Source organism: Ctenocephalides felis, unplaced genomic scaffold, assembly GCF_003426905.1.
Source record: "Ctenocephalides felis isolate EL2017-DRISC unplaced genomic scaffold, ASM342690v1 CF-g0.4_SCAFFOLD_01886, whole genome shotgun sequence".
NCBI classification, from domain to species: domain Eukaryota; kingdom Metazoa; phylum Arthropoda; class Insecta; order Siphonaptera; family Pulicidae; genus Ctenocephalides; species Ctenocephalides felis.
In genome coordinates this window covers 39,544,621-39,560,277 of record NW_020538040.1, presented here as the reverse complement: position 1 = coordinate 39,560,277, position 15,657 = coordinate 39,544,621, and the positions used below count along the sequence as shown (strand labels likewise).

The following is a 15,657-nucleotide window of genomic DNA, read 5'->3' as shown; positions in this document are numbered from 1 at the left end:
TTGAGCTACTGGAGAAATTTGTAGAATATGTAATTGCAATTTTTATTTTATTTATTTGTAGTAATAAGGATTATATTGTTAAATTATAAAATTTTGTAAATGGTATTTTATGGTCACTTTATGGGTTATATTATGATTTAATTGAAAAGTGAAAGATTTTACTTTTTTTTCTTCGAAACTTTTTTCTTTAATTAAACATATATTTAAAAATATGTGTAACCTTGTAAATTTGCGATATCACAATGTATTACTAATTTTAATCTTTCTATGTCCTCGTATCAGTAAGAGGTATTTACAATTATAATTTTCTAGTAAATGCATTAAATACTAATTTGGTCTTTGGTGAGTGTTTTATTATAAATATAGTATTAATGGTAAAAACTGTTTTTTTTCAATTTTTAAACAATTCAAATTGTATATAACTATATAAAAAAATCTGATATACCCGAAGCATAGTAAATATTTATGAATTCAATTCTAAATAAAAATATTTTTAGAAAAGGAAGATTTTTTGGTCAGATAAATAACAATAAAATTATTTCTGCAGAAAAGCAATATTATGTTAGAAACATTTTTGTCACAATCAAGAACTTTTTACACACTAACTTGTAATTACTTTTATTTAAACATAAAAATCCATATAAAAATTCAGAATCACATCAACGTTTCCAGAAGACTAGTGAATAAGTTTTAAAGACTAGATTTGAATGATCTTTTCGGCTCCATAGTCGACAACAAACTGTCGTATTTTTTATTTTATTATTTTAAACTAACTAAAAATGCTTAGTTAAACGTAATTCAGAAATGCTTCCAGTAAGTTCTTTCAAGTATAAAAATGCTGATTTAGCTAATATATGCAAGTGTTAGTACATTACAGAACGATCTGTGAAGATAAACTTGATCTACGTAAATTACGTGTAACATTTCAGACGACAGAATTTACCAGAAGTTTATTGAAGCCCAATGTACTGATAAATTATTTATTAAAATATAGCAGTGGTGCATAACAATATATGTACACTAGGATGGTCTTAACATGGACATTTTCGAATTTCCTTGCTCCCAAGGGCTCAAATGGTTCCAATTGATTGAAAAAGCAATTCTCCGAGGTTTTAGCTCTTAATATTGTCTTTTAGATAGTGCGCAATTCAAAAGTTTCGTATGGAAATAGCATGAAAAAATTTTCAAACATTTTGCAGAGCGTCGGATTTTCTTTAAAAAATGACACAAATTTTCACTTTTAATTCATTTGTTGCTAAGTTATACCTAATTTTTTTTTTAATTTTCAAAATTTTTTCATGCTATTTCCATACAAAGTTTGATTGAATTGCGCATATCTAAAAGTTAATATTGAGAGAACTTTAAGAACTTTAAGAGAATTGTTTATCAATTTGGAACCATTTGAGCCCTTGGGAGCAAGGATATTCGAAAATGTCTATATTACTTATTACCTACTTACTAAATAAATGAATTAAGAAAAAGTAGGTAGGTAAAAGTAAATCCACAATGTTAAATCAATTACAGTTGTTTCTGAATTACTAGGTATTTTTATAACACTTAATCTCTGCATTCTTGTCGTGGCAATTTATTCGATATTAAGTCGATCTTAGCATTCCTGACGTCGGGGATTACTCTTTACACTTTTATAATTTTTTAATTAAGCAATGCAGCGAGAGCGCAAAGATAAGGCGAATATTTCGGTGTAATTTATATTCCATTTGATACCCGGCATCCAGTACTTTATTGAGTTATCATTGTTGAACTGGATAATGGAACAACTTATGAAGTTATAAAAGTGTTTCCCCATATGCCATTTTCTCCAGATCGTGTTTTAATTATCGAGCTGATTCCGAAGGACAACACTTTTCGATTATAAATTCGCATTTATAACTTATACCATTGCTCAGTGATTTCTTATATGCCTATTAAATAATATTAAAATTTTTATTGGAGCTTTTATTGAATTTTATAGCGCTTTAAACTCCACAACTTTTTAAGCTTGCTAATGTGTTGCTACAATGTACTTGAATTAAAATGGATTCGCAATCAGTAAGGAATTTGAAATTGCAAATATTATTTGTATGAATTTGTTCAAATGATTTTTACATTTTTTATAATTATATATTTGTTTTTTATTTCAGTATTATCGCTATTTTTTAAATGTTATGAATAGACATAATTACTGGTTGAAAACTCCATGTAAAACATTTTGTTTATAAATATCTAAGATGCAATTGTATAAACTTATAAATAGTTATCTTATAATTAGTCATTGTTTGTAAGATTCAGTAACACGCTTAATGCCAATAATATATAGTTTAAATATTTGTAAGGTTTAATATTGATATTCTTTTTTCTAAGACGTGGGTTTTAAGAACGTAATTTAATTTTTTTTTTTCAAATTTTCAAGCAATATTTATGTAAATAAACTTTTTCTTCGACGTGATTATATTTTTCAGTTTACAGAAACCAAAATTTTGTAAAAATAGATGGTCATTTTTATGAAAAATGGATATAGAAATTTTTTATGAAAATTCCGATAAATTGGTCTCTGATGGACTATTTCCTATTTTATTTAAAGTATATAACTTAATTAATTGCTTTCAATTGAAAACAAGATGTAATTCATTATTTTTTTAATGAGGGAGTGAAATTCGTCATTTTTTTCTCATATTTTAAAGGGAAAATATGAAATTTTATATCTATATGCAGCTTTTTGTTTTACTAAAAATATAAATATATGTGATCATAAGGTTAAAATTTGTGTGAAAAATACTAATAATGAGAAAATACTAGTAATTATAACAATTAAAAAGAAAAAATATTTCCCATACCGGGAATCGAACCCGAGCCTCCTGGGTGAAAGCCAGGTATCCTAGCCACTAGACCATATGGGAGTTAATTATAGATGGAAATATAACACTAAAATTTTATTGATTAATTTTAATTATTGAACAAATTTTTATAATTTTTTAATATTTTACGGGAATTAGTTTAGGCACCAATTGTATCATCATTATCAAAATAAATAGGTAATTTTAAATTTTTATTAAATTAATTAGCTTGTTGGCTAAAATGTTTGCTTTGATTAAATACTACTAGGTTTTAAAAAAGGAAAAATATTTCCCATACCGGGAATCGAACCCGAGCCTCCTGGGTGAAAGCCAGGTATCCTAGCCACTAGACCATATGGGAGTTGATAAGAAAATGATTAACACGGAATTAATTAAAATTTAATTAATTAATTATTATTGAACCAATTTTTACAAGCTTTTAATATTTCACAGGGATCAGTTTGGGCACCAATTGATGGTGCATATCACCATACCAAGTTTTATTAAATTAAATAAAAAATTAATAGGTAATTTTGAATTTTTATAACGAAACACGTAAGGGGTCGTCCATTAATCACGTGAGCAAGTTTTTAATGATTTTTGGACCCCTCCTCCCAATGGTGATACATGGTGATTCATGGTGATATTCAAAATTACACCCCTCCCTCACCAAACATCACGTGTACTTTTAGTTACGTGATAGAACTGTAACATTTTTGATTTTTTTTTGAAAATGTTTGATTTTTTTTTTTTAAATTAGTTAAAAAATAAATACACGTGATATCTTTCTATGCTCTTTCCTCCCCCACGTGATATTTCGTGATTTTTTTTTGTCAAACCTCCCTCCCCTAAAAACCTCACGTCATTAATGGACGCCCCCTAAGTTAATTCTTACGAATCTTATAAAAACATAAACTATTCAACTTAAATATGAGAGATATAGAATGAAAATTTTGTTTCTATCAAATTATACCTCCAAAATACAAAAATTTGTTTTTGTATTTAACAACTTAATATATTCATTTTCAAATAATAATATAAATCATTAATTATGAATGAGAAAATACTAGTAATTATAAGTATTAAAAAGAAAAAAATATTTCCCATACCGGGAATCGAACCCGAGCCTCCTGGGTGAAAGCCAGGTATCCTAGCCACTAGACCATATGGGAGTTGTTAGGGGATAGAATAACACGGTATTACTTGCAATTTAATTAATTAATTAATGTTTATAATTAAAACTTATTAAATATATTATTAAAATTAATTTTATAACCTCATAGGCTTATTGTCTTTACCATTTCACAAGAATCACTTGGTGTTATACATTGTTAGAAAAATAAAATTTTGTCGCTTGGTTGTATGTTAGAGATATCACAAATAAACACATTTTACACATGATTTGCTATTTACGTTTATTACATAAAATATTTAAAATTACATTGACGTTCACAGAAGACTAGCAAATGATTGAAAAGATGATATTTAAACTTTTATATTTTGGAGGTTACATTTGAAAATGTTGCCGGTTCGGCGGCCGACATCAGACTGCTCTGTTTTAATGTTTTAATCATTTGAATTAAACTAAAATGCTTAGTTAAACATAATTACAAAGATCTTTCCAGAAGGATTGTTTACGTGTAAAATAATGCTGAATTAACTAAATGCATTTGTATGAGCAAATTACTGGGAATGAAATATAATATTACAATGAAGTTTAATAGTCTTGCGACAGAATGTACTAGAATTCATTGATGTCCAACGTAATATTAAATTAATTATTGAATTATAGCAGGGATGCACAACAACATATACACCCCGTTTTACTCGTTTCTGGTCTTACACGGTTTTTGAAAATTATTAATTTTGCATTTACACCAAATTATAAACACGAATTTCTAGTAGTATTTTTCTATGATGGAAGTGTGTATATAAGATGAAAGATAATTCGTTTGAAAAACTAAAACAGAGAGCATCATTGTTTCTGAACTTTGTCAAACTTAAATAAATTTCTAATTTTAATTTTTACCTATAATTTAAAATAGGTTTTTTTACATTTGTTAACACATCATTGAAAGTGTTTAATATTGAATATATCTACATTAATTTTTCGTTCAATGTGTTTGTTATTCATCATAATAAAAATCTGATGGAAGTGGCTATTTTTGTAGTAATTTTCGTTTAGCACGGTTTTCCATATGGTCTCTATTATCCGTGTAAAGTGGGGGATACGTGTATTCATATGAATGAGTAAATAATAAAATGTAATTAAATGAAATGGTTTAGGTCTGATTACTTACATAAGTAAGGAAGTAAAAATTTAGGGTTAAATGAACGTTCAATCTAAATGTGCTTTATTGAATATACTTTCGATTGGTTACTGTGTCTGATTCTTTTCTCTCGTTATACAATAGATTTAAGAGAATGGTTAAATATCTATTAAATGGGCAGTATGTCAGTGTATGATAATGAAATTATTATTTCAGTCGACATAATTACATGTCGAAAGGACAAAGAACGCGTCTGTTGTTGGACCAACGCATACGTCGATTGCTATATCAACGGAATGATTTAGTGACTTTTAGAATGTTACATGTACAGAAATAATATATGTATTACAAAACAATGTATACATTTTTGAGATTTTATCGATTCGTAATAATTTATGATTGTTCCCTTCATGAACGATCGAATTTAAAAATGTAGAGTATTGGAGCCAACTTGTTGAGATGGCACTGCGTGATATCAGATACGATTTCCGCAAGAAATTCAATCTGTTAACATATCAAATGCACAAGAAAAAGAATCTGTCTGGGCAATATCGGTTCTTAAATTCTTTAACATATCAATAACAACAGATATATATGGAATATTGAATGTAATATATCATGGAGGATGGGCTCGATGCTAACCATAAATTATATAAATGAGCTCACCGAAATTGTCTTGGATGTTTCTAATAAAATTAAGAAATAACTTAAAATATTTTAGTTAACTACAATATATTCTTTGAGATGTTTGATACTTGTAAAACTGATCGGTTCAAACGTATGCAGGTTCTGTCTACTCTTTCATATTAAATTTAACTTGTATTTGCTTAATCTCTAATTTATCATGTAAAACTGATTATTTTTTCCGAATTGAGGGATTTAGGTTGAACTGTTCGATATCAGTTGTCCATCATATCACTCTATTAACTGTAAAATATAAAAATGATTTAATTTGTTATATTAAGGGTAAAAATACTTATTTCAAAATATGGGTAAATTGACATAGCATATGTACAGTTAATATTACCTTTCAAAAGCATGATATGTTCTTACTTACTTTGTTTCACATGCACATAAAAAGAAAAGTTGAGTTCTTTAAATTTAATAATAAATATTCGATAGTTTGAGGAATTTTGTCTGTGACAAATATAGGAAGAGTTCAGACAACTAATTTTTTGTCGCTACACATAATTAAATCTTATAAAATGAAAATTAAATCTTTGTATTTGTTAAATTTTATATTATAATTGTAATTTAAAATTCTATTTATTTCACTTTCATACGAATATAAGTAAAATCGTAAATTACTTCTATAGACAGTTTAAAATTAATTTGCTGAGCAAATATTTCATTTTAACTGCTTGTATTTTATTACAAGATCTTTTTTTTATTAGAGATTAGTATAATAACATATTTATATTATCATAATATGTATATGTATAGCAAAAAATAAATTTATATTTAATTTGAATTAAATAATTTCTTTTGGTTTATTTATAATCCACGATCATGTATTAAAAGAGGCATGTATAAATATTACTTCATATATTTCTGCCAAGTAAGACAATGAAATTTTAACCAAACGCATAATACGTTTAATATTTATGTAAAATTATCAAAATTATTACAACTATACTTCAATAAATATATATAGAAAAAAGGCTCTATTTTCACATATTTTTTTACATGTGGGGCCTGGAATGTTAAGTTCATTCTCAATTTACATGATTTTCTAATCTAATATTACCTTTATATTTATTGTAGTATTTAATTGTTTGGTGTGTTTTGTAAGATTGTATACATAATGGGGCCTTTTAGTGTTATTATATTATTATACTTATTTCTGTATACTTTTTATATGGATGGTGACACATTTTATTCTCGACAATTTTAAGTTTGTACTGCACAATTTTAATAAAATATCATATTTTATTTCCAAATAATTTATTTTAACTTTGAACAAAAGTTTCAATATATATATATATTAACTGAATATTTTATGCTTTATATGTCTGCCCTCCTAATCCACTGAACCAGTTGTAATAGTTTGAAATTTGTGTCAGCAGCGTTCAACCATTTATTTCATAAGTATATCAATATCCATGGAATTTTGGTCATTCCAGCATCTCAATTTAATCGTAAATGTCTAAAAATTATAAAAGCTAGACAATCGCTCATATATTAGCGCCTGTGTGGGCAGTTTGACATTTACATGTGTCTAAATGGATTTATTGTCATTGGGGCATTTCATGATATTATTTCGAACAACGGCTTATGTTTTTTATTTCGATCATGTGCACGATCGACTATTATGCGAATACGGCGGTGCATGTGTTGTCACGATGTTGTCTATCACGATTTTTGGCAACTTACTCGTACTTCACCGACTTGTCACATATACTCGATATTAAACTTACATTTTATAAGTTTTGGAAAATACTCAAGGAGTCAGATATGGGGTAAGAGTCAGATTTAGAGTAATAGTAAGAAGTCATTGTTATCTGCTTATTGGTGGTATCCAAATTATTATCAATGTTTGACTACTTTTGCAGTAGGTTTTTCTACTTTCTTATCGTGTTTTAATTAATCCAAAAGCTATTCGACTTACCCAGTAAGTCGATGTACAACTATAATCCAAATAGGACGTTTGTTTTTAGCATGATATTTAGTTTGTTCCATATATAATCTGGTATCAATTTTATTTTTATTCAGTTCTTTAGTTCCTTCGGAAGCGTTGGTTTGAATCCCTCCGCTGCCACCAACTTATTGCGCCAATTTGCAGATAGTAATAATTTCAGTATAAATAAATGTACTTTAAGACGCACACAATGAAAAATAAATTGAAAATATATTTGTGAGATTCAGACAGAATTACAATATAAATGAGACTTAGATTAGAATAACTGAGACTTAGACTGTTGTTAAATTGAGACTGATGATCAAATGTTTTTTGCTTTTCTATGGCGAAAATAGTGTTGTGAACGTGGTGCAACTTAGCTTTACCAATCCTTTGGTGTTGCCATATATTGATCTATAATATTGGATTAATTCCGGAGATCGCGTAACAATAACATATAGTTTTGCATATCTGAGAAGATGGTAAAACGTTCTTCTTGCAAACATTATATTGCAAACATTATATTGCAAACATTATATCATTATAAATCCAGTTTTACATGCAAACAAATATTTAAAACAAAGATATTATTTATTAATGATTTTATTATTTAATATGCTATGTCATTTAATGAGTTTAAAAGTAGGTAAAAATATACATCTAGTCGAATTTAGCAAACATCTACTCAAGTTTATTTCAAATGGTTAGAGTAAATGTTGATATATTTTTTCAAAAATTAAATTATATGTAGACCTGCTCGGAAAAACATTGTGAATTATATTTGTTTATTATATTGAGAATTTTATTTGTTTTAATGTCATTTAAATAATTAGGATTTATTCCTATTTAATGAAGTTTTTTTCGGCTATGTTCAAAGAAATAAGAAATGTTATTATCTGTAAAACCTAGCTAAAAAGAAAATGATAAAAAAACAAATGCAACATTTGATGGTATATAAGATTTTATTATATATATATATATAATATATATATATATATATATATAAATATATATATATATATATATATATATATATATATACGTTTTATTAGAAGTACTGGTTTTTAACGCCGCCAATTTCAAATCTGTAAAAGTATATCTATTTTTTATCAAATTTAATTTAATTTCGAAATCATTTTCTATTCTGCGTGTTATAACTGTTTTTTATATCTTTATACTTAATTTTTAAAAGTACAAAAATAAAAGGGATGATCTGACTACTTCCATCGTCAATGGACATTTTCTGATATGTCACTTTATGTAATTGAAAATAGACAAAAACAACCTCAATTATTCGAAAGCTATTACTTTACCAACTTGCCACTAGGCAAATCTATATTTACATCTGCAATCAATTCCATTAGATACAAAATCGAAGCCTCAAGTGAGGTAGTAATCCAGCACCGTTTTCTAAAGTTCACGTATCGCATAAGAAATAATAAGCACATTGATTTACAATATCTGCATTTCATATATGGACGTCCAAACAAGTCAAATGCATTTTAGAAGAATATCTACATACATCCATGCACATATAACCCATAGCAAAACGAATGGATTTATAATTATGGACTTTCTAATTTTCATCGGGCGATTCGTGATTTTTTTGTTTTTGAGAGTCGATCTCGCTCATTATGATAGATCGCATTATAGTTTTCTGAATGCGTATCAAAAATTACATAATCTAGTAATTTTCTCCTTTGAATCGACGGAATGTAATTAACAGTTTTGTAAGGCATTTTGCTAGAGCAAGCTAGTTAGTACGGTGGACTATCGAGTCAATAAGACCAGGACTAGATGACAATGGTATAAATAAACCAATCTAATATTAATAATTGATTTGTATTAGTAAATTCGATAAATTGTTAGCTTATTTTGAATTGTTGCTTGTGATGCAGCAAATTTGTACAATACTTTTTTAGTTAATTACCTGCCCTAACTAGCTTTCGGAAATCCAAAATAGTAGACATTTTTTGTGCTCATAGATAAGAAAAACAAGAGAATTTACAATACAAATACTCATTCACGATTGGTTATTGTACTTCACAATAACAATTTTTATTGCATGTAAAAAATTTGAATTATATAACTTATCAAAAACAATAAGAATATCAAATTACACAACTATGAAATTAATGTTTTCAATAAACAATAGTAACTAAATATTTATTATCTGGTGGAGGTCTTGCAACCGGACGGCACAGGGTTCAAAATCCGACGTGTTTCCAATCTGGTATCAAGCAATAGTGAAACATATTTTCATTTAAAAATATAAATCAAGTTTATGTTTCCAATTTCAAGTGAAAATAGCTCTTCCGAACATTGCTATATAAAAAAGTGAAAAATATTATTACGGTTACAAGAGCGCCACCATTGGTAAAAGTCAAAAACATATCAAACTTGTTATTGCTGATAAAAAAAAAAAACAAAATATTAATTAGAAATCTATCAAAAATTTTTATATCAGTTCTTGATCTCATTAACTAATTTTCCGAAGGCGAAGTTCCTGTTATTGCTGGAAAATCTGATTTTCTAGTTTTATTAACTTCTCATAGGGTAAATTATAGTAATCGCAAAAAAATTGAAAATGAATTTGTTTTCGATGTTCACGACTTTTGAAATCATTTGATACCAATCGTTTTGAATTGTTTGACGCCAACGTTGGAAAGTATGTGTGTGTATGTGCGCCAAAGTTTCATTTTTCGTTGATGCTTTTTCGAAAACGGCTTAATCAATATTCAAAATTTGAAAGCTATTCGATGAAACTTGATTTGGCTGATTAGATTTGAGAAACTATATGCCAAGACGTTTTTTTAACCTTTTCCACTCGCGCATTCCGGAATGCGGCGGCATCCGAGTCGAAAGAACTAGTAGAAAAGTGCCAAAAACAGTATTCTCAAAGTTTAAACACCCTTCGAAAGGAATTAGTTGGGAATTGTGCTAATTAGTTTTAGTAATGATTGGCTGGGTAGCTTCTTCGTAATTATTGTTCTTTTTTGACGTTTCTGATAAAATCTTCTATGATTATAGAGTTCATGGGGTTGATAAACACACCAAAATATTATAAGCCTACAAAAAATGGTGTAAATATAAAAATTCATTAAAGTATGGAATAATGATGACAATTTAAAAAATTATTAAAACTCACAAGGAGAACCTCAGATTTACTCTTCTAGGATGAAACTTCGCATAGTGATAGTTCGCATAGTCAAATCGAACACCTTAAAATATTATAGGCATAAAAAAGTTGTTTAATTATAAAAAGTGCTAATTGCTTTAAGGCTTTCCATCTAGTATTTTGTTTACTGAAAGTGAGTATATACGATTTTGTATTTGAAATTATTATATTTAAAAAAAAATGCTGTATTAATTTATACTTTTTATCATGATTTTTTACACAGTACTAGATAACACATACTACATGATAATAAATCACAATTTAGTAATTTTTATTTCGAATTAACTTTTAATCTGCTTCATTACAATGATCGTGTACCAGACATATCATCTATTACAAAGTAGAGCAATGATGACTCGATCCGAATCTATTAATAATGTGGTCCCAGCTTAAGGAAATCGTAGGTGTAACAGAGTTCTTAAAGTTATTTTCAGTTATATAATAGTCCCTACATAAAAGCCGAATGAAAATCCATCAGCTAAGGTATGCTATTGTGAATTATAGACATAGAGGCGTTCTTTATGACAAAATATACCGTGCGGCGTACGTGCTTTGACGAATTATGCAAACGAGAATTGTCTCCCTACAACAGATTTGCTATTTCGTATGTAATATACGAAGGAGAATGTGTTCGTAATAGTTTCATTAAAATAACTAGACCAGTGGAGGTCAACCTTGGGCGAAGGTTCAATAATTTTTTTTTGTTCTATCATATAGTTGATCTAAAAATAAGTAAAATTATAGGAAAAGCTCACCTCATCTATTCGTACTCCAACCCACTGAAAGTAGATTTGTTTTAATGAGTAGCATTCAATTTCATTTTTTTTCAATAGGGTAGGGCGGAGCACAATGGTCCAGTTAGACTTTAAGCAATTATATTGTGAAAACCAAACAAATTATATCACAACAATTAACACATATCAAACAAACAACTAAGTGACTATGTTCAGTTAAACTACCAACTAGCTAATTTATCATTGTGGAAATGTTTTTTGCTGTTTTTTTTTAAATGTCACTTGGTCTTTATAGGCGGGGTAAAACGGCCAGGGCAAACAAGTGAAATGTCTTATTTTTAATTTTAAAGGAATTTTGCAAAATAATAGCTACATTATTCAAGCAAAGCAAAATATAAATTTCATTGATACATTTTTTAGACAGATAACACTATGTATAACCTTGATCTGGTATTTCATTAAAAATATTCATCAGCAGAGTTCAAATAATTATTTATTTGATTTATCTCTCGTAAAATTGCTTTTTTTAACTAAATTTACTTTTTTATTTACTATTTGTTATTGTTTATACCTTTACGAGTATAAAGGTTCAGTTTGTTCTTTTTACCCCAGCCTCGTGTAAGCTTTTAAAGAAGTTTTATTAAAAAATGGTTCTATCTAACTTAAAATTAATAATACATCTTATAAAAGAATTAAATAACGAATACTATGAAATTATATTAAGGTTTTGTAAACTAAACAATAGTGCTCATAACCAAAAAAAACTAACCACAAAAAAATTACTTTCGTTATGGATTTTCAAACATTGGCATGTAGCTCCCGATAGCAACGTCCTAAGAATCAAGGTGGTTATACACCATTTTCCTCTACTTTGGACCTTACGATTCAATTTTTTTGTACTTTCATTCAATTTGTGTATTTATTTCATATGATCAAAAAATCTATATAAGATCAAAAAATATTTTACGCGATCAAAACTGCGTGTTCTATAAGCTTTTTCTATTGTTCAACTTAATCTATTATCAAAGCCCTATTAGCAGCTGAAGCTCAGATTATTACCTATATAAGTTTCTACTTACAGAAAATACTGAAGATTTAAATTAATATCTAATCTCATATTTTACTATTTCTGCTACTAACGTATAGATAGATTATAGATATTATTCACAATCTGCAAGATCGAAATTACTGTACAATATAAATCTTATAATAAATATGTAATCATACTTTTCTCGCACTTAGCAAACAATTCTCAGCAGATATATGCTGAGATTATATACTTCAATAATACTTAAATAGATTTGTATTCCTCAACATTCAAACAGATTTATATATTCGATGCAATTTTCATGCTTCAACTTGTTATATATTTCTCTAAAAGATCCTATTTACTGAAGTTTTATTTATATAATATTCATTTTTATTTTATAAATAATTATTTTCTAATTGAATAATTTATTTTGTTTATAGCACTGATCACATGTTTTACGAGTTCTTACAGCATTTGATCATTTTCATATACAGGGTGTCCCAGACCTTGACGTAAAAAATTAAAAATTAAATTATCTAACGTTGTTTGGAAATTATGAGCTTTTAAGTGCAACCTAGAGCTTTGCTCAGACTATAACCGTTATTCGGTTATTGTGGTAATTTTCATTAATTTTGTTGATTTGAACTTGGAACCGCAACCGTGAAAAACATTTCTAGGACCACAGTAAAAATACCACTATTGCCATAAGATTCTAAGAATGTAGCCTTTTTTTTGAGCTATGAATTTAAATTTTTGAAAATCTTTGAGAGGCCCTCTATTAATACATATTATATTTCTTTAACTGCATGTATATATTATTTAAATATGCAACATTAATCTATTTTTAATAGTTTGAATGGAAATTAATGACGTATTGTTCACTAAAATAAGATATTATACAGATGCGATTCATCTACACAAATGGTTGTGTTATGGGAGTTATGTAATATGTGTGCAACATCTATTAATCAATATATATATATATATATATATATATATATATATATATATATATATTGTTAAAAAGTTTAAATCTGGTGGTTCTGGGTTGTAGGATTTATGTCCCAATTAAATACAATTTACACAATAACTTGTAATTTACGTTTATTACATAAAAGTTACATGAAATATTTAGAAATACATCGACGTTTGCAGAAGACTAGTAAATAATTTTTTAAATATAAAGTAAAATATAAGTCTTCTGTTCTATTTTAAATATAATTAATTTAATCTAACTCAAAGAATTCTTATTTAAACGTAATGGGAAGAGTCTGCTAGAATTTTTACTGGAGTATTAAAATGCTTAGTACAAGATGCTTTTCTCTCAGTAAATTCTCCGACTGACTGGAAATTACATTTGATCTATTTCTCGTCACGTGCAATTTTTCCGACGACAGAATTTACATATAAATAAATAAATTATACAATAAATTATACAATATTAGATAGCAATATGTTTTCAAGTAAAAATAGCTTTTGTCCGGCAATGCTGAATTAATAAAAAAAATCATCAGTATTACAGGAATTGTGCTAATGAATCAATCGCATAGAGATAGGGAAACCGTTTGGGTTGCTATCTGTAAAAGTCACGTCGTTTAAGAAAGTTAAATTCTGATTGCTTTTAAAAATTAAAAAAAACTTGGTCATACACTTTATATTTTTTTGTGGTTACAATAGGTAATCTATTAGAGCTGATGATTTTTTTTCTAAAAATTAAATAGTGCCACTCTCACTTCATTAGTAGAACCGATATTTTAACTAAACAAAAATACCATGGACGTAGTAGAAACAAAAATAAGTAGTTCAGAAATAATAACAACTTGATAACATCTGCAACGTTTAATCTTATCTTCATCCACAAACCTCCTTATCCTTTCTTCGAGCAGATCTTTTACTTCGCCGCCTTATTTCTCTCCATGTCCATAAGACGTCTAATTAGTCAATTCATTGTTTTAATTGAGGAAGTAATATTCGTAAGACTACGTTATATTGCTATTGTTAAACCAGTTCATTCATATCTTTCTTATTCTTTGAGAAATCTCATTCATAGCCCCAGATAACCATCGGTTGATCCAGTAATAGAGCATAAAAGGAAATGGGTGGGTCTAGACAGTTGAATCATATATGTTCTTCCTATTTATTATTACAATGTTCTACTTCTGATTACGAGTCTATCTACTGCAAAAATAAATTGCAATTATAAATTCAGAGTTTATTGTACCGGCATGGGTTGATCTCTATATATGCTGTGGAGAAATTACACTAATTCCAAGTTGGAGTAAAATATTAATTGTTAGAATACAATAAAATTTACATTGGATATAATTATGGAAAATCTATATCTTTGCAAACTATATAATATACTTTTAAATAATATTCGAAAAAAACCTTTGATTTATCGCTGCTGAAAATGTGCAAAAGATAGTGTTTAAGTTAAAGAGATCAAAGGCAAAATTCTTGTATTTTTCAATGAAAATGTAACTTTTCTCTAATAGTAGTTTTAATTAGATCTAAATGGTATATTTTCTTTCAATTCAGTTTCAATTAAAAACATATGTAATTCATTATATAATGTAGTTTACACTTTAAGGGTGTAACATAGAGGTTTAATTCTGGGCTATAACATTTCATAAATTAGATATTCTGTTACAATTGATTTTATATACAATCGCATGTGTTATATTAGACTTGAAAAAAAAAGAATAGTGTTACAAAAATCACATAACAATATTTAGCAAAAAAAATAAAGTTTCAATTACAGCTATGGTCGATCAGGATAGTTTGACATGCGTATATTTCATTTTTTTTTTTTTTTTTTTTTTTATACTTTATTTAATAGCAATCAGAATTTACAAAATTCTATGAGCTATTGTGCTTATGTTTAAAACACTCACACAGTAAAACATACTCACACACAGTCATACACACACACATAAAAAATGGCTGAATTTTAAAAGTTTCAATAGCTGCCACTCCATCGAGTGGTCAGCTAAT

At 27.4% G+C, this 15,657-nt stretch overlaps 1 protein-coding gene and 3 non-coding genes across 5 annotated transcripts in view; 1 reads left to right on the top strand and 3 right to left on the bottom strand.

Annotated features, from left to right (window-relative positions):
* The window catches only part of LOC113376748 (nuclear receptor subfamily 2 group E member 1-like), a 352,594-nt gene that overhangs the window by 71,700 nt on the left and 265,237 nt on the right, over window positions 1–15,657 (top strand). The window lies entirely within an intron of this gene.
* Trnae-uuc lies at window positions 2,826–2,897 on the bottom strand. The gene has a single exon. It is a non-coding gene; the product is annotated as a tRNA-Glu (tRNA).
* Window positions 3,124–3,195, bottom strand: Trnae-uuc. Its single transcript has one exon. It is a non-coding gene; the product is annotated as a tRNA-Glu (tRNA).
* On the bottom strand, window positions 3,935–4,006 carry Trnae-uuc. Its single transcript has one exon. It is a non-coding gene; the product is annotated as a tRNA-Glu (tRNA).